We start from the raw sequence: 24138 nt of genomic DNA on the forward strand, positions 1-24138 counted from the left end.
ATTTTATATTACTATTTTAGAAATGCCATTTTTAGAAAGTGAGCATTTCTCTGCACTTAAGACCATCTGTGCCTCACAGCCTGTTTCCAATCAACATCTGGTCTGTCCTGGTTGACAGCTTCCTTGAGCATTTCACCCAGACAACCACAAACACAGGACATTCTGTCACACCTGTATTAATCTGCATATTCAATTGGTCTTCCTAGGCTGGATGGATGGAGGGCCTACACTAATATTTCAAAGGCCAGTGGCCTGCCCTCACACAGTTGACTGCTAAACCTCCTACTGGGACCCTAGCAGACAGGACTGAACTGAAAGGGGAACATGTGCACTTCAAGACCACTCTTTAAAGTCACCCCCACTTCAAAGGCATTTTTGGGTACATAAACTGGTCTCTGACCCCACCAACTCAGACACTCTGGACCTACACCTGCAACCTGTCAAGAGGGACTGCCTGGCTTCCCAAAGGACTCATCTGGACTGCTTTGCTGAGAAGGACAGCTGCCCTGCTGCTGCTCTACTGGCCTCTGACTCTTCTGAGAAGGACTCTGCCTTCCCCAAAAGTGCTCTCCAAGGACTTGGATTGAGCTTGCCTACTGTTTTTTGAAGTCTCAGGGCCAAAAAGACTTCATATCTTTAGAAAACTCCTTAAGCATCGAAAATCAATGCACCACCTGCCGAAATAGATGCAAAGCCTCCATTGCAACTGTGGAATCGGTGCACAGCTGACCGGAACGACGCAGCCCAAGTGGAAATTTGACACAGAGCCTTTAATGCATCCCCTACCAGATTGTCGCAGCGCCCGTGCCTTTTTCCTCGCATCATCTCTGGGCGTCAAAATGCCCTGCATTGAAGTGAGGAGCCAAGACTGTGCACCGAAAAATGACGCAAACCCCTTGCAGCGTGGAAAGAAACAACGCATCGTTTGTGCCACGTCGGAAAATTCAAAGCGCCACCTTATTTTTCCACGCATCTCCTACTCTGTGGTCTCTGTGTGTCGTTATTTTTTACGCATACCAGGTACTGTGTGTATCAAAGAGACAACTGTTTATTTATAAGGATTAAGATTCTTTAAACCTTTTAAAAGTGATATCTCAACTTGTGCTTATTGGATCTTTGTTGTTTTGACCTTATTTTATTCAGATAAATATTATTTATTTTTCTAAACCTGCGTGATGTATTTTTGTGGTGTTTTCACTGTGTTAATATATGATTTATTGCACAAATACTTTACACATTGCCTTCTAAGTTAAGCTTGACTGCTCAGTGCTAAGCTATTAGAGGGTGGGCACAGGCTAATTTGGATTGTGTGTGACTTACCGTGACTAGGATTGTAGTCTCTACTTGGACAAAGGTTCATACCTCTGCCAACTAGAGACCCCCATTACTAACAGTTGGGTTGATTCATTATGATAGTGACTGAGCTCTTGTGTCTATTTGTTCTAGTTTCTCCTGAGTTTAATGCTATTGTGGTTGGAGTTGATCTCTTTGGGTTTTAAGGGGTGAACTAGAAGGCAGTAGATATTTAGCAGAGCTACTAACAAGTATTGTGAACTTATGGTCATAATGTTGTTGATGATTATAACTTGTGTACACTTGGTGGAATACTTACTTGTTGAAATCAAAATGCCAATAAGAGCAATAAAAATGTTTTTACTGTGGGTAAAAAGTGCATGACAGTATGGAGAAGTCAGTGGCCAACCACTTTTGCATTTTACTGAACAATATTGACTTGTGAGATTTCAAAAGAGGGTCAGAATAGAAGCCTTATACAGCAACTGTTGTGATTTCAGTCACACAATATTGGATATTATTATCATCAGAGATACAGAGTTGTTGGAAAATGGGTTACTGGTAAGGGCAGGTAGGTACCTACACTTAGCAATAGGCCACTAACCTCCACTAAGGTCCAGTTAGGTCTCAGTAAATTAAACCCAGCTCAACCCTTGGTAGCTTGGCAATGAGAGTCAAGGCTTAACTTAGGAGACAGAGTGTAAAGCATTCAAATATCACAATACAGTATTTAAATAAAACACAGGAAACAGTTTAAAAATCCAAAACCAATTTATAAAAAATAGATTATATTTTTATCTTTGAAATGACACCAAAACGAATAAAATCGGATAAGGGGAACCGGAGATATGAATTTTTAAAGAATTGTTTTTTTTTTTAGCGCCTAGAAACAAAAAGCGCCAACTGGGTCATCTGGTTGCACCAAGACCGGGGCAAAGTCAAAGTTTCAGGCCGCGTGAGGCCTCGGTTAAAAGTTTACCTTCACACTTAGTCTCTTTTTCGAAGTGTCCCAAAGTTCTTAACCAATAAATAGAATCGACTCAGCCGATGGCCATATATATGTGGCTACATACAGAATCAAGGTGTGTCATTGACACCTTAATTTAAATTCCATCAAAAGGTACACAAAACGGAGCTCGAATTACCAGCTCCGAAAGACAAAACTGATGGTTCCCGTATTTTACCCAGCTGAGCCTTGAAAAAGTCACGGGGAGTATTCACTCCCATGACGAAACACGTGTTGGCTGTTTTGTGTCTTATTAAAAGATGGATTCTTCACTCAAAAGGATTCCACTGGATTTCTTTTCATCTGCATGTCTAATGTGACTTTGGATTATTGAAATACGAGTTTTAAAATTCTGTATTATTTAACTTTATAGCTATAAATTCATATTCGAGTGCCTAGGTCTCTGTTATGAAGTTACAGAAATGTGTGTGCATTGTGCATTTTCAATTTCCACATAATGTACTGTTGTTAAGTTCCCGACAAGGGTGATATTCTGCATGAAAGTATTTTGAACATTAGATCACTCCTGGAAATCTACATTTGTCATAAATTCTCAGAACTACTTTCAGGACTTGTCAAATTTTCATTTATTCGGTCATCCCTTCACCCACTTATCCATCCTCTCAGATTTCCATTTACTCTGCTATCCTTTCACCCACCCATCCATTCTCTCAGACTCCATTTTCTCTGCTATCCTTTCAACCACTCATCTATCATCCATCCAGTCTGTCTCTCATTTTAATTTACTATGCCATCTTTTCACCCACCCATACATCCTCTGATTTCCATTTACTCTACCATACTTTAACCTACCCACCTGCCCATCCATCCATCCATCATCTCAGATTTCCATTTACGCAGCCATCCTTTCACTCATCCATCCTCCCATTTATCCATCTGCCTTCTCAAATTTGCATTCATTCTGCCATACGTTCACCTACCTACCCGTCCATCCATCCATCCATCCATCCATCCATCATCTCAGATTTCCATTTACTCCGCTAGCCTTTCATCCATCTATCTATCATCCATTCATCCTGTCAGATTTCTATTTACTCTGCCATCTTTTCATCCACCTATCTTCCTCTCACATTTATATTTTCTCTGTCATACTTTCATTCACCATATACACATCCTCTCACCCAGTCATCCAGCCATTCTTTTACCTACTGATCCATCCATCTGTCCATCCACTCATCAATCTATCCTTTCATTCGCCCATCCTTTCACCCATTCATCTATCCTTTCACCTACCCATCCTTTCACCCATCCATTCATCCACCCATGCATACATTCGACCATTCTTTTACCCATTCATCCATCCATCCTTTCATCCACTCATGCATCCACCCATCCATCTTTTTTCCCTTTTCTATCAACTCATCTTTTTTTATTTTAGTGTTAGTCATGAGTTTTTATCTGCCAAGAACCTCACCTCCGCTGTAGCTGTTCAAGCTAATGAAACTAAATTAGAGTGGCAATACCTGACCTCGCCAATGTGGATTAGGACGAAAAATTGTGGTGCAAATATTTTATCCCATTATCACAGAACTGCATGTGGCTTCTACCTGAACCAACTCCTTCTTTGAGTCTTTCTTTAATTTCTCGTAAACAAATTGTACAAATCGAGAGATTCCACACGCATTCATTGAAACTACGCAACACGTTTCTAGAAAATGTTTTTCTCGAGATTTCAGCAATGCAACTGCATTAAAATGTATTGAGATTTCCCATGTTCCTCTCTTGTGTAAGGAAACAATAAGAAAACATACCAACCTACCTACCACCTCACTACCTATTTACCTTTGCAACTGAAGAGACCCGGTTAGAGTCTCAGCACTGGCTCAATATTCTGTCGTTTTAGGCAAATATCTTAATCTCACTATGCCTAAAAAATTAAAACAATGAATCTGGCATTGGTATATAAAACTGCAAAATAAAACCTATCTATCATTTTTAACATCACCCTCTTTAAATGAAATACATTTGAAATAATATACCGCCCTACACCCGTGGCCTCTTCTCCTTTACTAGATTATGCTGTGAGAAAAAACATCTTTGATTAATTCTTTTAACTGAATGTGTGGTAACATCCGCTACATGGATGACATTTTAATATAGATTGCAGTTCCACCAGGCATTGTTTGGTATGAGGTATCCAGGTAACAACAGACATATACTCTCTGTGAGTTCTCTTCTCGCCCGTGGTAAAACTAACATCCCCAGGCTTTTTGCAATCTTTGATAAGTAATAACACCCACACTGACCCTCATCCATACAAGAGTTTTTCTGCCCAGCTATCTTTTTACAAAATACCGTCTGCAAGCAAAACACAGTGGTCAGATGAGTTATTTCCTATGTTTTCCCGTTCTCTTTCAAAGAACACTCGTAAGCAGGGTGACAACCCTTTTATGTAGTGTTTTGAATGCACTGCTAGCAGGCTTCGGTTTAATAAAATAATTATTACATTCACAGATGCTTTTCGACTGGCTGCTCTTGCCATGCATGGTGCTGGGCTTTGCCTGGGAGCTATGGCGTTGTGAGCTTGTCTGCCAGGAACGCTCCTTCACCCTTTGGACAGGTTAGAATCATGGGCTCAGGCTTATCTTAATGTTCTCATTGTTGCCAAAGAGCCTCCTGCTTCTGAGATGGGTTAAGAGGCTGATTTTTCTACTTTTTCTATTAGGTGCTTTTCCTTTCTACTTAATAAACACGTTTACCTAAATAGGACACTAATGGCTATTTCCCTTACCTGTTTCTATTAAGCTTTTGTTACCTAAGGCAATAGGCTGTGCAGAGATAGCCTCACTGTTTTAATGAAGTGTGTCTTTTAACATTGAGGCTACCTTGGCAATGGCTTTAAAGTTTTTAAAAGTGAATCATACATTTTAAAAAAATACGTCTGGATTCTACAGATCTCCTTCTGTTTGTAGCCGACATTCCCATTTTTTTGGAAGCCCGATATATATGACATTTATGTAATCAAGTCTATAACTCGAATAACATTCTGCAGCTCATAGACAGTTCTTGATTTCTGATTTTAGAAGGCACTGATTGAGAGTAGAAGGAAGGTAGCAATGCCTGTCAGCAACTAGGATTGTTGTTCAATAAGGAGATATTAGGTGGCTAGTCCTACATTTGGTGGCAGCTAGATTTCCACCATCCATCGCTTGATTTTAAAAAAATGTCTTTGCAGCCTAATTTTAGCTGCTCGTATTGAGACATAATGACGTGAATATATATGTGGCAATATGGACGCATCTGTAAAACAGCGGGCTGCATGCAGAAGAGACATATTCCACTTACTGGCAGGTTTGAAAGCGAGCAGGAGAACCTGAGCTGTTCCTCTCCCTGCTGGGTCTGATGCCACCGCTCAGTGCAGTGTGGGAAGGCGGAAGAAGGAGGCTCTGTGACAGTAGTGAGTACTTTGGTGGTCTTCTGCTCCCACATTAGTGACAACGTAAGGTCCATTCGTACAGCTTCACATTGGTGGGAAAAGGGGCTGACACAGGGAATCCCCTGGATGGAGCCTCTGACCAAGGAGGGAGGTGGATGATGGAGGCAAAGTCCATTTCAGGAGTGGGAGAGGTATACAAGACGGATCCGCTCCCTCTTTTTCCATAATCTCATATTTTCCACTCAGGGAGATGACAGGTTTCTTTAAAGTTAAAGGGGTGGCCCAAAGGTAGGGGAAAAAAGGAAAACACACCACTGATTGGGAAAAGAGAAAGAGAGGAGAACAAAGAATATGTCCTGCTAATAGACCAGGGCAGCATGACTGGGCTGGAGGTCAGCGCTCAATGAAAAGCCTATTAAAAAAGAACTGAAAGAGAAAGGGTTCCATTGTCTGGCCTAAAAATACCCAGGGAGACTGATGTTCCTTCTTTTACTCCTTCTCAGATAAATTGGGTACACCCAGCAGTAGGAAGGGCAGATTATGAGCCAAGAATACCCAAGACACTGATGCACCATTCTGATCTCTTTATCAGGGTGACACTGGGCTCACTATCCAGGAGAAGAGTTTGGGGATACTTCCCTGGCATCGTTTTATGATCTTTGAGAAATCAGAAGGACTTTGACCTTTGCGGACTATTAATCACACCTACAGAGTGACAATCTGTTATATGGAGTTTGGGTGTGGGGGCAATGACTTAATATGCTCTCTGTCTCCTGTTGAACTGAATACAATGTATACTATCCCATATCTTCAAATGGGACTAACTTTGTAACCGGCAGGATAGCACAAACAAGCTAAATTTGAGTTTTACCTGTACAGAATGCAAAACAAACACTAAGGGCCCGATATACGATGACTTTTTGCGGTCACACACGGTGAAAATCACTGTTTGCATCCACAATGTGCACAGGTATGATGTACCATCTCTATTTTGTGAGTTGGTACTCAATTACCGACTTGCAAAATAGGGATTGTGACTCACAATTAAGAATGGGCGTCCCGAGGGCGTCCATTCCTAATTGCGACTCACAGGGGGATGTATGATTTTTGTGACTGTGAATGCGGTTGCAAAACAATCGCAGTTAACACCAATTTCAAATTGGTGTTTACCCGTTCACAAATGGGAAGGGATCCCCATTCGGACCCCTTCTCCTTTGTAAAAGGAAGCAACAATATTTTTTCAGAGCAGGCAGTGGTTCCACGGACCATTTTCTAGAACCACTGCCTACTCTGAAAAAAAATTAAAGAAAACTTTTCCTTTTTTTGTTTGATATGCATCCCATTTTCCTTTAAGGAAAACGGGCTGTATTTTAAAAAAAAAATGCTTTATTTAAAAACCAGTCACGGGCATGGTGGTCTGCTGCCTCAGAAGGTCACCATCCTTGTGAGTTGAGCCATTCCCATTGGGGTCACAAATTGTGTCCTACCTCATGAATATTGATGAGGTAGGTGATTTGTGACCCTATTGGGAATCACAAACAGTGTCATTGACACTGTTGTACATTTGGTTTTGTGAGGCGCAATTTGCGGCTCGCAAATGAGTCGCAAATTGCCAGTTACAAAACATATGGCTGTATATCTGGCCCCTAAGTGACTAATCTCGGAGTTGAGCAATGTCTTGAACTCTGGGAACATACCAGAAGTCTTTGCTCTTCAGAAGTACCATGAATTCACCAACAGATGCGACCAACTCTCCCAAAAGGTACTCCAGACCCACACAACTTCACTGTGAATCCCGAATACCCAAGGAGTAAAGGGAATGGAAGAAGAGAGAAAAGACAACTGGTGCAAGGCTTTCTTCACATCAGACAGATTTCTGTAAGCTCAACTTCCCTATTCTGGTCTACAAGTGTATCTATAAACAAAAACATCACAGTCATTACTTTTATGCTGACATCCTGTGTAGAAAGAATAACAAAAATGCATGTTAAAGAACTCACCCTACTTCTAACACTCTCTAGAAAAAACAAACTAAATGTCACAGTATCATAGGAGGTGAGTTCTCAATTAGTTAAGGTGTTTATTATTTATTTTCTCATATATATGCTTATGAATCTTTTTATGTGTCAATTAATTCAAATTGATACATATACATAAAAGAATGATAAAATCACCAACAAACAATCCCATTACACAAGACAGTTAATATCTTAATAAAAACATAGTCGTCCCGATTACAAGTGCAGGTGGAATTTACCACATATGACAAATAATGATACCATGGGGTGCATTATTTATCAAGTGCAATACATAACACCTATTATGAGTAGGGGTGTGCAGAGCTCGGGGAGTTCTGCTCCGTGAATTCCTCTGAGTTATCTAAAAACTATGTGAAATTCCACAGAGTCCGTGTGCGGCGGAATGCAGCCCAGTCCAAGTTAGAAAAGAGAATTCTGGTCAGATTTGAGTCATTTTAAACGCTCAGCTAGAAATAGTTGATATATGCGAATATAGCCGCCTCTTGTGGATGTTTCTAGGCATGCAAAGAATGTTTCTGAATTGTGCCATGAACCATTCTAGTGCGTTCTAGAAGGTACAACTCACACAGACAATTGTAGTGTCTCTCATGAAACTGCAGTCCATACCAAGGCCACCAGAAACACATTAGACCTAAAACTGAATAAAACATAAGGGCGGGTGGTTGGCGCCTGAGTTTCATAGGCACTATAAAGTGATGCCTCAGGGAGGAAAGTTCACAGCCCTGTGAACTGGTAGAATGTATAGTCTGATATTCTGCATAGTCATCTAGGGAGCATTTAGTTTAGTCTCATACGCCAGCAGCAAACATGGAGCAACACATGGATATCACAGAGGCATCACAAGCAGGAGAGGCTGTAGAAATGCACCACTGCAGTGTCTGCACCCACGTGGGAGCGTTTCAGAAGCTCACATGCAGGGACAGTGCTAGCGCAACCTTTCAGCCATGAATAACCATAACTCAATATACGTTTTGACAATTTTATTTCCCTATTAGTTACCATACTAAGTCATGAGATTATTTCAAACTTTATTTGAATCAAATCAAGATTAATTCATTAGTAACCACCAATAACATAATCTAATCAAAACTTGAGACAGAATGCATTCTAAAGCATTAGCATAAGTCAACATACAAATCAAAGGTGAATACGTCAACATGATTAGCAAAGTTCAGCAAATCAGTCTGTCAATCATTTGTCTCTGTAGTTGTCAACGTCTTAGAATAGAAAACCTCATCTAACCCAGATTAGCATTAGCATGTGGGTCTTCATGCAAAAACAGTTTTAGAACATGAATTTGGAAAACATCTAGCTAAGCGAAAAACTATTAAAGAGCACAGTTGGTACCTAGAAAGAGGAGGCACAAAAGGTAATTCAGTCACATTGTCATAGCTACTTATCCTCGGTATGGATCAGCAACAAAGTCAGTATTCGTCTTTAGGTCATTAATCGATCAGCATCGCATCAGGCTCTCCTTTTAGAGAATATGAGCCCAATAACAGAATCTCGAATCTCTTCCCCCCAATATCGCATCCATTTTGGAACAAGGTCTGAAGTCTTTTTCCTCTGTCACGTTGTAAAATTAATGTCACACAGACTATCCCCCAATTCCTAATTGGCCAATTAATCACACGATTTTACCCTAACCAATAACCCTTGATTTTCAAATCTATGAATTTTAGTATTACAAAGTTCCCATGTAGTTGATTGGTTCACTTTACAATGTCCTCATCATCCAGCTAGTCAGGTACTGAAAATGTTGCATCTTCCTTTCCAGTCAGTGTCTCTACTGTTCAAGTCCAGGGAAAGTACACCCCAAATGCTTTACACAGTTTTCGCTACAATTTTATTCCATCATCTCCTGTCCATCAGTTCATGCAAAGGTTTGCAGCTTAAGCTGTTTTTATTAAAAAAATAAGCAGTTCACGGTTAGTTCAGCCCATCACTGCACGTTAATACTCAGCTTCTGCATGAGGCCTGACAAAACTAGGCCACAACTTTAGCAAAGTTAAGCTCTACAATATGATGCAAATTATACGTTATATCTCTCAATATGACATACTACTACATTATTTTAATACATTTTCAATATTTCACATACATTAGTTGCTCTTTCAATATTATTTGTGAATCTTAACGACCACTCACCGAGGGCCCATGTTCAAACGTGCACATTATTTTTGTACGTTAATCATTTTCTACATTTTCATTATTTAGAATACATAAACATTCATTAATAGTTTTTAATCAATACATTTGCGTTAACAATAGCAAGCTGCTCCAAGGCACCAAAGACACTAATGGAGCAACCTGCACTGGACTCTACTTACACACTTAACGGACAACAGGGCATGGACTGTGCACACCGAATGTACATAGAAACCCTTGCGTTCGGGTCTGCTCTTTGCCTTTTCTCATTTCACCGCTGGGGAGGGGGAGCTCAGCCGCTTGCCTGCCCTGTACTTTTAAACTGACAAGGGTCTCCTGCATAATATGCCTCAGCTCCCGGCTGCAGCACTTTCCCTTCTCGCACTGCTTCTCTGTGCAGCGATTGGGCCAGCATGCGGGTTCCAGGCTCTTACCTGCAGTCTGCGACACTGCTGCAATAACAGGTGTCACTGAGCCCGTGGAATGGCAGCCGATCTGAGCTGTGTGCATGCTCTCCCAAGCTACCCAGGCTCATTGAGCTCGTACCTCTGCCTCTTCCAACAACAGAGGAGAGGGGAGGGGTGCTTTGCAGAGACTCCGCTCAATTTTGGGGGGAGGGGAAGAAAACAGGAACTAAAGAGCTTGCAGTAGGAAGCGGTGAGCGCTGAGCGGAAAGCAGTGCGCTGTTGAACTCTGCTCTGCTGCTAGCTGGGGAAGTTTTCTGAACTCAATGCTCCACTTGGAACACAGAGTGCCAAAAAAAAACTGAACTCCGCCAGCAGAGCGGAGTTCACCTCTAACCCCTAATTATGAGTTATTGGGGAATAAAATGCAAATTTTGGTGTTTAACACACCAAAGTCCACATGATACAATAAATACTGTATAGTGTTTCCCTATTAAAGTTCAGCAGGGCTGACCTGCCAAAATTTAAGAGAGGTTGAGTTATTTAAGGCATCCAATATTTATGGGATGTGTTAAATACCTAACAACTCCTAACAGGGGTTTACGCACAGGACAGAATTTAATGAGCAACTCGTATTAAGGACCACAGTGAAATGCCCAGAATGTCACATAGGGCAAGCAAGAGGTGTTCAAAAGCAAATAAAACCATAAAAGAAGCATGATACTCAGAGCGGCCACGACCTTGATCAAGATGCTGTGCCTACGGCCTGCACTCACCCATTGATGAAAATGAAAATTAAATCCATAAACTTACCAAAGCAGGCCAAGTTCATCGGAATGTCAGGTGTCAAAAAAAGTTCCAAGCATCCTTACAAGTGGAAATCCCAAATTTTAAGAACATTGGCTTCAGTAAAGTGTCTCGTGTATGAAGAAATTCCGGGCAGCAGCAAAGTAGGTTCAGTTAATTTAACCAGTTTTTGTATAGCTCAGCTACTCACCCGTGAAGGTCTCAAGGCGCTGTGAGGGTCTCAAGGCATATACTCTCTCTCTTATAGTTACAAAATCTACAAGAACCAATCCTAAAATCCAATCCCCAACTGAAGCGAAATTCATTGATTGGTAACACCATCAGTCGTCATGCATGGAGAATTTTAAGTCTCGTCCCCCTGCTGAGTGCAGCTTTCAATTGGGAATGCATTCATATTCCTTGGTAAGATTTTGTGATTGCTGTGCAAGCCTGGACCAATTTGAGTTCTTCTGGCCTCGAGAGGGATCGGGCATGTTTAGTCAGGATGGTTTTTACACCTAAATACGGTATTAAAGCGGTGGCTAAAGTGTCTGCCTCCACGTTTAAGTGTGGGATCGCCTGCTTTTAATACTGTGAACAAATATTGGGGGTCATTACGACATTGGCGGGCGGCTACCGCCACCCGCCAAGCGGTAACCGCCGTGCGGCCGCCAATGCGGCCGCACTCCCGCGGCCCCCATCACAACATTCCCGCTGGGCCGGCGGGAATGAGGCCGCAACATAGGAGCCGGCTCCTAATGGAGCCAGCGGTGTTGTGGCTGTGCGACGGGTGCAGTTGCACCCTTCACGCTTTTGACTGTCTGCTATGCAGACAGTGAAAAGCTGTCCGGGGCCCTGTTAGGGGGCCCCTGCACTGCCCATGTGGACTGCACTGCCAGTGGCATGGGCAGTGCAGGGGCCCCCAGGGGCCCCAGGACACCCGTTACCGCCAACCTCTTCCTGGCGGTGCAAACCGCCAGAAACAGGCTGGCGGTAGGGGTGTCATAATCCCCAGGGCAGCGCTGCTTGCAGCGCTGCCCTGGCAGATTATCACCGCCGGGGCGAAAACGGCGGGAAACCGCCGGCCCCGGCGGTGCGACCGAGGCACTACGGCCGCGGTCATAATAGGCCAGGAAGCACCGCCAGCCTGTTGGCGGTGCTTCCGTCATTTTAGCCCTGGCGGTCTCGGACTGCCAGGGTCAAAATGACCCCCATTGTCTGACTTAGAGAAGACCTGTAAGGCAGTCTTCAGAGCGCATAGTTTGGCTTTCTGTACAGAATAAAATTTAGGAAAGGATACCTTTCAGTTGATATCTTGCTCATTTAGGCCAAAGTCCAGGAGAAGTAATGACCAGTGGGTGTATTTTGGGAGATGGAATAATCTTATATAAACAGAGCATTGTAATCTATCTAAAGCAGAAGAGAGCTTTCCTGGATAAGCTTTGTGGCCACATGAGAGTGCAGGTATTAGCTAACTCTGTCCCTTTAACTCAAGTGATGGCTTCAGCTGAATGTGCAAAAAGATGAGAGTTTAGTTTAAATAGGGTGAATATGATCCCAGCAGACTTCCTGGCTGTATGTGTTAACTGAAGAGTGGCCTTGCCAGTGTCTGAAAACCATACATCTAAATAATTGCAGCTTGTTGTCTTCGTGATGGTAAACTTCTTAACTTCCATTAGAGCCTCGCTTTATTCTTATACCTCCCAAAGGTTATTACTTTATTTTTATTGACCTTGACCACCAGCTTGTTTTCTTCGTTGTATCTGTGTAATGTGTCAATAATAGGTTACATGTCTACTTTAATATGGTAGAGGTTCAGCAAGTCATCTACATAATGAATTGTTGGGAGTGTTCTTGAGCCAATCATAGGTGGAGCTAAGACCTAGCCTTATCAAATAAGCATCTTAAATTAGCAGTGTAAAGGACAAACAACTTAGGGGCTAGGACGGAGCCTTGTTTTCAGCCCTGATTGGTTGTAATTTGATGTGTGGGTAAGTTCTCCCTTCCAGTTTTAGTGTGGGACAATGTTTTTGTATAGTCAATATAATTGCTCTCAGTAGTGTGGAAGAAATTCTCCAATCTCCTAACTAAGACCACAGTTTATTTTGATCGACACCATCGAAGGCCAATTATTAATCAACAAAATCTGCAAATAAGGGTGGCTTTGATGGTCAAAGGGTGCGGTCAACTGAATAAGACAGGGTTACTGTGTTGTTCAGCGTGGACAAGTGTATTATAAGTCTTGGGTGACAGAAGGGGATAATATTGGCCCTGAGTGCCCAGCCTCTAACTCTCTTATTAGAATTTTGATGTAGGTTGTGGCCTCCACATCCAATAGTGCAATCAGACGTTAATTACTTGGGGTCAGTGGGCCCCCTTTATTGTGTATCTGATGAAGGATTGACTCTTTCCAAGAGTGAGAAACTTCTACTGATTGAAAGCAAGCAGTATAGAGGGAGGTTAGTAGGTCCGTCCAAAAATCAACATCTGATTTAAAAATGGAACATAGAAGGCTATTGGTATCCGGCACCCCACTTGTTCTGATGGATATGATGACTTTGCACACTGCTGCCTTGTTGAAAACTTCAACTTGGATGCAGATCATTTTCTGATTCAGGTATTCTGTGTCTATAATCACTATTTTTGTGGCTTTGATTGTCAGATGTGGCAGTAAAGTGTGGTAATGTGCTCAATTTTCCCCGTCGGGTGCCATTTTCTCTAACAACAAGTCTGTTGCTTAAATCATTGATGTATTGCCAGAATGTCTTTTGATTTTTACAAATTGAAAGTGAATGCACATAATGCAGTTCTGATGCAGCGTTACTTTCTTTAGTATTCTGAAAGAGAGCTTGATGAGCTTTTCTCATTTTACTTAGCTGGAGCTGGGAAATCAAACTTGTTTTCTGTCTATTTTCTAGCTGTTGTATTTAGCGCTGTTTAACTTTTCTTTAGTTCCCTGGTGTGCCACGATGGGTAAGGGTCACTTGCTTCATTACTGCCCGAGCCCACATTTATTTTGTGCCTCTGTGATTGTATTAGATCCCAGTCATGAAGCAGGTGGTATGAACACTGACTTTATTACTAATTAATTGTATGTATTACAAGTTATGAATTTGCATTGAAATTAATTAATATAGAAAATAATGTGCAAATTGGAAAATGTGTCCACTTGAGTGGCCGTCATGAAATACGTAATGCTTTTTAATGAATGCATATTAATGAGTATTTGAAGAATATGTGCAAAGAGATTTGTAGTAGTGTGTTATATTAATGGTTTGAGGATATATATTTCCTTATTAATCATAGGCCTTAAGTTAGCAAGGTGTAGGCCTAGTCTTGCACAGCCTCATATTAAACTGCAATGTCTAAATAAAATTGTGAGAATGCATGCTCATGAAATAAAGGTGTTTGTTTACACTGTGTTGACCAAACATTAGCAGATTTCTCTAACCTTTTCATGAGAACTGCTTGCTAGAATGTTCTGTATTAATATTTTTTACATTGTATAGTCTGATGTGCGAGACAGCGATGTTCCCAGGAACCAACAATGGATGCACTGACTAGGGTACGGATGGATACAAGAAAGTTACCTGATGAACTGGATGATGAGGACGGGTGAAGAGGAACCAGTCATCGACGTGTGAAAGACAGTTTAGTTATATCATAGATTTGGGGTTTGATTCGTATTGGATTTACTGTAAACGTACGATTTTCTGACCAATGGTAATGTTGGAAGTTCTTTAGGTGATTCTAACTTAGCCCGACTGCACAGAGGAGAAGTACACATTTCCTACTTGATTTTCCTCTGTAGAAGCTCTGATTGAGGAACTGAGCAGTTCCTGATGACTTTATTCTTAACTTTAACTTTAAAGCTTGATGGCTAAATGACTTGATACTGCCCCTTAGATATTGCTTCTTAAATGGTTCAGGTTGCTTAGCGACCCCTGTGTCTGAGCCATTCCCTTTCATTGCCCTTTCTGCCAAAGAAGACCAGGCGGATGTCCAACTGACGAAGAGAATCGCAGCTTGCCGATCCATATTGAGGAGAGTTATAACAACATGCTATTATTTGATTGTAGACATTATTAGTTGTATCTATGTACCAACCGCTATTTTGTTAGAGCCATAGTTAGATGTATTCCGAATTAACTTTTGACTAAAACTGTTTTTGCATGAAGCCCAGACATGCTATTCTAACCTGGAAGTTAGATAAGGAGAGACACACTGGAGATGCTAAAATTACTACTAAAATAATTTATCTTGTTCATTTGCTGAATCTAAATGTATGGTATCTCTAATGCACAGTTGTTCTTGTTGTTGATTTGTACCGTGATTCTAGAATGCTTGACAGTAAATGCCTTAGCTAAATTGAGATTCTTTAGAAGATTTGGTCAAACAGTGTTGTTTGTGGATGTCTATCAGTTGTTTTTTAGATTAATTTACGTGATATTAGCATTGTTATTGTAGGGAAATAGACTTTTTAACTATTACTAAATGGTGTGGTTATTCATGACCAAATGAGTCATGGTGCATGACTATTGATGAGTCCAAGAGAAAAATTGTTGAAGTTGATAGATTAAGATGTTGAAATTGGATTGAGCAGGGACTTATGGTGGAATCACACTAAGCATAGTCAAAAGGTCTATCAAACTCTCTAATGCGTCCCCTTAAAAATAAACATTAAAAGACCAAGTAAGGACTGACACGCAAACAGAAATGGTAGCAAAGTAGGATGGTTTATCTCCTTAAGAAGCCATCACAAAGTCCTTTACATGGTTACTCTCCTTAAGAGATCAATATAATTCACAGATTTGATGAGAGAAATTGGTAAAGGTTAAAATGTTCAGATTCATTGATACAAAGAAAAAGGAAGAGCCTATCATGACTTTCCCAAAACCTTGGAGTTTGCCAATCCTTGTTTGGAGATGTTCTCGGCATTCTAGTGACAGAGTGATCTAATAGTTTTGCGATTGCACAGCTTAAGCAAAACGCAGGTGAATTGTGATGTTTGGGAGGGTTTAGGGAATCTGCATACTCCAAATGAAGTTACTGAAGGAGTTTGCATACTCCGAAGTGTGAGAGTAGGGAAGTCGTCGAACTTCACATTTGTGTGGCGCTTTGTGCTCAAAATTGTCCACGTTGTTGTTGGTATATGGACCCTGCGTGGTCTAAGATGCCAGACTATTGAAAAGTGTATGAGACATTTGGTTTATGTTGTAATTTGTCTGTTTAATAGGTCAATCGGGCATGGTTGACAAATTCAAGAGTGCATGTTAAAGTGAGTGATAGGTTTTTGTCTGAGATTTGGTGAGTCCTATGTGAATCAGGAGGATCCATTGATCAGATGGGAGTGAAATTTGCGGGTCGAATTTTGCTTGCGAGTCAGGGAAACTGAGGTAGGAGTATCTGTAATAGAGAAATACCACAGTGAAAAAATAGTAAGGTTTCTGAAGCGGTTGTGTTACATACCTGAAGTAAATAGTCAAGTTTGTGTACTGGCTTTTACTTAGTGCTCGCAATATTTTGCATTGGTTGTGTACGGAGCTGAGCTTGAGAGGACAAGCCAAATGGCTTAGTGAGCCACTGTACGTGTGAGTGTGACATCATTGAAGCCACGCTGGGATAGGTTTGTTAGTGAGAAGGGTCGCAAAATGATTGGTGGACAATCGTGAAGCGTAATTGGTTGAGCAGGTGGGCGAAAAGGATTTTGGGATTGAAAGTCACTTCCTGATTTGATTGAAAGTAGCGTAACTTGCCGAAAATGAAATTTTTCAAAGTGTTAAAAAGTGCCCTAAGGGGAGATATGTTTATACCAGCTAGAATAGGAGACGTTACACCGCCAGAAGGCACACCCACCTATGTTGTGTTCGAAGAACAGGGTGCTGCGACATGTCTTTGGCTGAAAGAGTGGTGCAAAGAGACAGAGAGAGATGGGAGCTTAGCGTTCCCTGCCCATGGAACATTTCATTTGAGGATTTTAGAGAATTTGAGGAGGGTACTGTATGATTTGAAACCTCCTCCGAGACCAGCACAATTTAAAGCATTAGTTATTTGGGAACTAGTAGCCAGCCAGCAACAGCAAGTTTGAAAGGAGAATGAGAAAAGTTAAGAAGACTTTAGCTGAGGCAAGATGTGGTAATGATCAGAAATTTCGAAGAGCTGAGACTTTACAGGGAATTAAGTTGCTTCCTGCAATTATCCAAGAGAAAAGGAACAAGACTGGAAAAAGTCCAAAGAAGAGGGATTCACATCCTTCAGATGACAAAGAGCAGAGGTCAACAGAGTCTAGAAAGTCTTTGACTCTCAGTGAAGACTCAGCTGATCATCAGTTCATTTTCCAGTTACTAAGAAATCATCCCCGACCATATGCAGCACATGTGCAAGGTCCAACTACCAGTATAGACCCTACAGCTCGGATACCAGTTGGATCCACCTAGAGCCAGGTACAGGTCAGTCAGAATGTTCTGAATACTTCTGCGATTCAAATGCCTAATCTGCAGATCAACATACCGGAAATTTACCCAGATTTACCAGTTGTGGATACTACAACAAACTTAGTAGTGCTGTCAGGACAAGTTTACCAGAAGCCGACTTTGATTTAGCTAGAGTCCAAACTGAATCTGATGCCCCCAATGCAAGCACAGACAATCCCGAGATACACCCCTATAACAGGATCTCAGACAGGAATGTCTGCATTGATGAGTCAGAATACAGGAGTAGGAGTAGTAGAGAGTCAAATGCCAGACACAGTCCAGATGGAGTTTCAGTACTAGTTACCATGGGTCCAGTCACATCGTTGTTTGCACAAGGAAACAACAGTAGTAGTGAGCACAAAATCCTGAATTTGAGCATAGAAGGGGAGAGATTCAATGAGAATGTTAGAATGATGCCCCCCAAGAGACCAATATTTGACGGAACAGGTCCCTTAATTGATTTAGATTCTTTTAGGACTCCTCCAAATAGTCAGGGAAGATTGAAAATGTCCCAATCCAAGCATGGTGACACCAGAAACCCCGAGCTTAACGTTACAGCAAGTGCCAGGTGCAAGTAATAATAACATTTCATTGCAAGGATTGACAGCACAACAATTAACTGAATGGTTAGAGAGGCTGAGTGGCACACAAGGTGATTCCAGCGGAGGAAGTGCCCTAAATTTGACCAGACTTAATTAGAAGCAGAAGAATTGATCAAAGGAACAATGGGGTTAAACAGAATTGACTCATACAGAGAGGATGAGATACGTTACTTGTGCAACCTGATTACTAATAAAGCAGGAATAATACACCAGAAATTGGCAGACATAGCGGAGAAATATGACATAGAAATTGAGAAAACAAAACATTTAAAGAGAAGTTACAGGTTAGAATTTGACCCAAAAGACTTCGAGAACATGAGAGTACCGGGAATTAAAATTCACATTAGAGAACATGGAAACATGGGGAGCCTTATACAAGTGGGAAGGCAGATGGGTGAAGAAAAGAGACAAGAAGTAAAAGGGTTTTGGGGAATCTTACTGTAAATGTACCGCCAACTGAGGACCCAGTGAAAATATTACCAATGAGAGAGATTCCGGGAGGGAATTTTGTCCACGTTCCCTGGAACAGAAGTGACATATTGTCATTCACAAATGACTATCCTAGGTTGAGAGAGAAGCCAGTGGAATGGTACCAGGAAACAAATAGGTTTGTGAAACTCATGAAATACCTGTGGGAAAATTTAGATACCCTGTTAGAAATAGTGGGGCCAGCCGACTTGTGGGTCGAGTGCAAGAGGAGTGTAGATTGGCCAACAAAAGAACCACAGAGAGACCCATCTACAGGTACACCATCTCCTGATGTAATGAAATATTACTATAAGGTGACTGAATTTTTTAAAACAGGAATTTTGCCCAAGAATATTGATTGGCAGAGAATAGACAGGACAGCTCAGGAAGGTTAGGAGTCAATACATGCGTACTATGAGAGACTGTTGCAGGCATTCAAACATTACAGTGGGACAGAGACAATTGAGTTGAAAGACATGATTCATTTTGTGTTCAGGTTTGTTGAAAGATTGAGACCTGAAATTAGCCAGATGAATAAGAGTCATTTGATCTGCTAGCTGATGATGATGTATTGGAGTTTGCAAAGTACCGTAGTGATGAAATTGACCTGAAGCAGAGAAAGTTGAAGGGGAAGGCAATGGTGATCCAGATCAAAGTGGCACAAACAGGGATGCAGGGAAGTTTTCCACAGCAGCAGCAACAATAGCAAGGAAATATGTGGTTGCACAACCAGGCGAAATGTAGAGGTGGAGTCGGAAATGTGAATCCTGGTCCTGGTTTGAGTACCGTGGTTGTTCAGGGTGATGTGCAAGGAATGAAGAGATTGTTACCATGTCATGCTTGCGGAGGCCTCGGACATTAGAAACTGGAGTGTCCGATGTTAGGTCAAGAAGGTGTTGTTCAGCAAACAATCAAAATCAATTCTTTCCCAAATATGAGAGGTTCGAGGATGAGAGGTCAGAATCCAAATTTTCAAAACAATGTGAACCCAATGCAAAATTTTCAGCCCAAGGAACAAGTGCAAATGGCACATTTGCAGATGCCCCAGTCGCAGCATATGCAGCCTCAAGTGCAAATGGTACCTAGACAACAAATTCCTTAAGCCCCAATGGAGCAGCAGCAGGTGATGCTTCCTCACCAGGTCACAAGTCAAAGGTTTAACCAGAGTAATAATACCTTACACCAATTCCCACTACACAGTGGGGATGAAGCGAATGATGATTGGGTGAGCAAAAGTTCAGATGAGGAAGAATGCGTGTTAGCAGCTGCACTCGAAGTAGATCAGAAAGGCCCATATGTGAAGGGAAAGGTGATGGGTCACAAAATCTAATTTTTAGTTGATTCAGGAGCTACCCGCTCTACAGTAAGATCTGCAGAAGTTCCAAACTGACCACTTTCAGGGAAGACAGTGCAGATTGTAGGAGTTGCCAATCAATATTTGATTAATCCAATCGGAAAACCAGTTCATGTTAAAATTGGCAATTTCAAAGGATTACACAAATTTGTAGTTTGCGACTCAAGTCCAGTATGCTTACTAGCAAGAGACTTGCTATATAAGACAAGGTGTTTGATTACTTGTTCAAACTATGAAATTATCGTCCAAACAAACAGTGATGATAAAGAAGACTTGCTCATAGAAAAAGAATGTGATACAGTGAATGAGGAGTACCCTTTGATCAGTTTCTTTTCAGTCTTTACAGTAAAAGACCTTCCTTCTGACTTGCAGGGAACAGTTTAAATGAAAGTGTGGGATTTGACAGGAAAAGGCATTGGTCTGATTAAAGGAGTTGAGCCAGTTAAGGTCCCAGGAAAAGCGAAATGTGATTTTTTTCCCCAGAGACCTCAATATCACATGACAAAGGACAGCATTGAGGGAATTGCACCCATAAAGGCAGAGTTTGTAAACCAAGGCGTTTTAAAAGAAGTGCTGAGCAGCCCATGTTATTCACTGATAATGGGTTTGCGAAAGCCACATGTGAAATTTTGAATTGTTCAAGATTTGAGGAAAATAAATGATATCCTGCCCCTGGTGCCAAATCCAGCAGTGATTTTGTTTCAGATCCCATGTGATGCTGAATGGTTCACCAGAGTGGACCTGTCAGAAGCATTCTTTTCTGTACCGCTTCATGAGGATAGCCAATTTATTTTCTGTTTAACGTTTTTGGATCAAGTCTACTGTTGCTGCAGAACTCCTCAAGGGTTTTCAGAGTCACCGTCCAATTTCAATCTTCAGTCAGATCCTGAAAAAGAACCTGGAGTTATTGGAATTACCTTTCCAATCAACATAAGTCCAATTCATTGATGACCTGTTTGTTGCATCAAAGACAAAAGAGGCATGCAAGTACAATACTATTGCCTTATTGAATCACTTAGGTAAAATGAATGGACATAAAGTGTCCTCAGCGAACCTACAGTACTGTCAAAAAGAGGTGAAATACTTGGGGCACCAAGTTGAAAAAGGAGCTAGAAGAATTTCCAGAGAGAAGGTTATAGCCATACTGCATATGAAATCCCCGACTACTCTGAGAGATGTCAGGATGTTTTTGGTAATGATGAGTGATTGTTGCCAGTGCATTCCCAAGTTTGCAATCATTTCAAAGTCATTACAGAAGCTGACTCATAGTCTTTAGTGTTAGACCAAGCATGCATGACAGCCTTTTATGAATTGAGAGAGAGTTTGTGCTAAGCCCCGGCTTTGGGAATGCCTGATTACACAAAACCCATAATGTTGTTTTGTCATGAGCGTGATGCATGTTCTTAGTCTGTCCTGACTCAGTTCCATGGTGGTGTAAACCGCCCAGTAGCATATTTTTCAGCTACTTTGGACCCAGTTGCAGCAGCCTTACCAGGTTGCTTGCACACAGTTGCTGCGGTTGGACAGAGCCTCTCTCAGAGTGAGAGCACAGTGATGGGACAACCCGTAACTGTTATGGTCCCTCACCCCATGGATGTTTTGCTTACGAGATCTAAGACACGTATTATGCCACCCATAGGAGCCCATGAAAACTGTGTCTGCAGGCCTGCCATTTGCAGCCTGTGTGAAACGGTACATGCACCCTTTTCACTGCTGGTCATTACACCAGGTCACTGTAAGTCACCCCTACGGTAGGACCTTCCAGCCTTAAGGGCAGGGTGGAGGTCCCTGTGTGTGTGGGCTCCCCTGAAAGAGCAGAAGTGCCCCAACAAACTCCAGGTCAAATCTCATGGACTTCATAAGTGCGGGAAAGCCATTTTAGCTATGTACCGGCCATAGGACCTATGGTCCAGCTACAGAATGGTAACTGAAGCTAAGCATGTTTGGTATCAAATATGTCGGAATCATACCCCAATACTGATTCCTGTATTGGTCGCATGATTCCATGCACTATGGGGGCTCTTTAGAGGACCCCCCAGTATTGCTCACCAGTCTTTCAGGGTCTGCGTGCAGCCCACAATGCTAAAGCCCTTCAGACAGGATTCTGTCCTCCTGCTGCTTGATCAGCTCAAGCAGGGGAAGGCAGAACAAAGGATATCCTGTGGGAGAGGGGTGCAAACTCCTCTCCTTTGCAAATAGGTGTTACAGGGCTGGAGAGGGGTAGCCTCCCCACACAACTGGCTTGCTTTGAAGGGCATATTTTGTGCCCTCCTTGCATAATCCGGTTTGTACCAGTCCAGAGACCCCTGTCCCTGCCCTGGCACAAAACTACACAAAGGAAAGGGGAGTGACCACTCCCCTGTCCATCACTACCCTGGGATGGTGCCCAGAGCTTCCCCTAGGTGGCCACTTTGTTCTGCCATCTTGAAATCAAGATGTGCAGAGGCCCCTCAGAGCATCTGACTGGTCAGGGTAGGTAGCTGATGTCAGTGACCCCATCTCGTAGGTGGTCACCTTGCAGAGTGAGAAAGCCCCATTTAGGACTATTTAGGGACTCCTTTGTGGGTGGGTGCCCAGATTTGTCTTTCAAGATTCCACCAGGACTCTTCTGCAATGACCTCTTCTGTTCCTGGCCACCAGACCGCTGCTGGACTTCAGAGGAACCGAAGAAGACTGCAACACCAAGATGACCTCTCTGTGCAACATTATTTCTGTGGCTCCTGTGAGCAACTTGCAACATTTCCATGGCTGTGCATCCTCTAGGGTTGACAAGACTTCAGTTGCACCAAAGAAGCAAGAAGTAATCTCCCTTGGAGTGAAGGAGTCACTCCCCCTTATCCGCAGGCACCTAAGGCAATGATGTCTGGCTGCGGTGATCTAACTGCTTCTACTGGTCAGCTGGGACTCCACTCCAAGAGTCAAGTCCCCAGGGCCTTGCTTGTCCTCTTCAGCTCTGCAAATCTCCAACAGCTCAAGTTGCATTTGCTTGTGCTTGTTGGTGGTCCTCCTGAACCCTGACCCATCTGCAAACCAGCGTCCGACAAGGGACAGCTCAGAGGTGGCTTCAGGGACTCCTCTGCTGCTCCTGGACTCTGCAGCTGGGCTTCCTCCATCACCGTCGAACTGGATCTGCATCCACAGAAGGGTGGGCCTCCTGCCCCACCTGAACACTTCTGAGTGGTCTGGACTATGTCCCCTTCTTTTGCAGGTCCTCAGGTCCTCTTCATCCAGAATCCACCACTGGATTCCACCAGCCCGGTCCTGCTTTTGAAATATTCCATTTACAAGTCCCCATGTTAGCCTATGGGACGACCAGGTAACTTACCTCTCTTCTCCTGGTCGCTGGGGGTCTTCTAGATACTTACCCCTTGTGGTTCCACTCTCTCTCAGCCCTTGACTAACTACTCCAAATCCTCTGGTGGGGGACCCATTCTCGCATTCCACTTTTTTAGTATATGGTTTGCCCACCCATAGCACCTTGCTATTTTATGCTATTTCCTAATACCTACATGTGTATATTTTAGTGTGTACTTACCTCCAGAAGGAGGGTTGCCTATAGTAATCTAGTCTGGTGTTCCTGTAAGAAAGTACCTTTATTTTTACAACACTGTGTGGTTCCTTTCATGTGTGATAAGTTACTGTGTGACTACTATGGTATTGCAAGTGCTTCACACTCCCCTTGGATAAGTCTTGGCTGCTCACCACAGCTACCACTAGAGAGCCCTGGCTATCTGGACATTGTAACACTATCTAATAGGGGTTGCCTGGACCCAGTGTAAGGCGTAATACCATAGGTGTTCACCACACACTGGGCCAGCCTCCTACAGTAAGTAACAGCATGTAAACGAGAATTACAGGAGTACTGCTTTTGTTCTCCAAAATGCATTTGTGATGTGCATCCTCTAAGTGAAATCACTTATGGTTAAAACACATTTGGATCCTTCATCACTAAATGTAAAGCATGGTTTATGGGACCCTTTACAACATCTTTATTTTTTTAAGTGTGAATGAGTACTGCATCTAAGAAAAACTAGCGCGCTCCTGACCAAGGAATGTGTGCATCCAATTTGTTACACTCAATATGGACCCGATGTTCTGAAAGACAGTGTGCAAAAAGTACACATTACACACCAACGTTTTGGGACTAGTCACATCACAAATCTCCAGC

The sequence above is a fragment of the Pleurodeles waltl genome, chromosome 10 (assembly GCF_031143425.1).
Source record: "Pleurodeles waltl isolate 20211129_DDA chromosome 10, aPleWal1.hap1.20221129, whole genome shotgun sequence".
Lineage (NCBI taxonomy): Eukaryota > Metazoa > Chordata > Amphibia > Caudata > Salamandridae > Pleurodeles > Pleurodeles waltl.